General features: G+C 40.2%; 1 pseudogene; it reads right to left on the reverse strand.

The window, feature by feature from the left end:
• Window positions 1-1,686, reverse strand: part of LOC102852810 — a 31,937-nt pseudogene that overhangs the window by 11,440 nt on the left and 18,811 nt on the right.

Genomic DNA, 1,686 nt, shown 5'->3' on the forward strand with positions numbered 1-1,686 from the left:
GAGCAATGGTGTCACTCTGGAGACTAAGGTGCGTCTGATACAGGCTTTGCAATCACTTGTTATGCATCAGAGAGTTGGACAATGACTAAGAAGGATAGAAGGAGAATTGATGCCTTTGAGCTGTGGTGCTGGAGAAGAGTATTGAATGTACCGTGGACTGCCAAGAAAACAAACACATTCAGATCAACATGTATCACAATGGCTTGGGGGGGGGTGTCTTTGTAAAGCTTAGGAACTAATAAGTACGCCAGAGGTAGCTCTTCAACTTTCATAACTACCTAAGGTGATTTGCTGCTGAATTATTTCAGTAATACAGAGAGAGAGTAGTAGCATACTCAAAATTGACTTTTAAGTTTTCTTTTATTGACAGGTATTGGAAATATCTAGCCACAGCAGTTATGTAAATAATCATTTTGTTCATAGTATCCTAATGTCTGGACTATTTCTAATGCAGGACAAGCATATCAGTATCTCAACGGGCATTTTGTATCTTTCTTTCTTTCTAAGAAGAATACGAAAAATGTACCATGGACTGCCAAGAAAACAGATTTATCCTAGAGAGGGTTAAACCAGGCTGCTCCTTGGAGGCGAGGATTCTGGGGCTTCGTGTGACATACTTTGGACATGTTGTAAGAAGAGACAGGTCCTTGGAGAAGGACATCATGCTTAGGAGGGTGGAGGGATGGCACAGGAGGGGAAGACCCTCTATGAGGTGGATTGATGCAGTGACTGGGGTAATCGGGATGGGTATGTCAGAGGTAGTGCGATTGGCACAGAATAGAGCAGGATTTAAGGCTATTGTACATAGGGTCGCTATGAGTCACAAGCGACTCAATGGCACATAACAAGAACAACAAAATAAATTTGCAATTATTTCTTTAAAAACTTCTAAAAGCGAAATATTACTTGAGACATATTTACTTATCTAATGGAAAACTCATATTAGTAAATCAGTTTAAAATCCTGTGTAGTGCTTGGTGGTATAAAAGATTAAATGTTCAACTGTTGTTAAAACATCAATATTCTTTTCCACCCAAAACTTGCTAAGAAGAATGGCCATGTGGTGTACTACTAAAAAAAGTATGGAACAATGAAAATCTATGGGATGTAACTCTATCTCGACACACATGTGGTTGCCATGATTCAGAGGTGACTCAGTGGCAACTGAGTTAGGTAACAAACTGAATTTCTTAAGTTGTCCTCCACTGCCACTCGTAAGCTTTAAGATATTCTTTGTACATCATATTTATATTCTTCTGCCTATGTCAGACTCCAGATTGCAGATGCACACATCTTAAGGCAAAGAACATACCATTGTATCATGCAGACCAATAGCTTCGAAGGAAAAGTCCACCCCTCCACCAGTCATTTCTGTTAGCACTTCATGGATGGGTTTCTTGAAGTCCTGGGGGTTGATGCACTCAGTGGCCCCCACCTCTTTGGCCTTTGCAAATTTGTCTTTGTTGATACCCATGCCAATGATCCTGGCTGCTCCAGCTGCCTTACAGCCCATGATTACACACAGGCCAACCCCTCCAAGGCCAAACACAGCACAGGTGGAGCCCTTGGTGACCTACATTTTTTGAAAACACATGAATGCATATTAATATTGTTTGTTAGAAAAAGTTCAAGCTACATGAAGTTTTATATTTTTCCCATTATAACCAACTTGAATTTTCTTTTTTT

This window comes from Elephantulus edwardii, unplaced genomic scaffold (genome assembly GCF_000299155.1).
Source record: "Elephantulus edwardii isolate Elephantulus edwardi_28Jun2011 unplaced genomic scaffold, EleEdw1.0 scaffold00122, whole genome shotgun sequence".
Taxonomy (NCBI): Eukaryota; Metazoa; Chordata; class Mammalia; order Macroscelidea; family Macroscelididae; genus Elephantulus; species Elephantulus edwardii.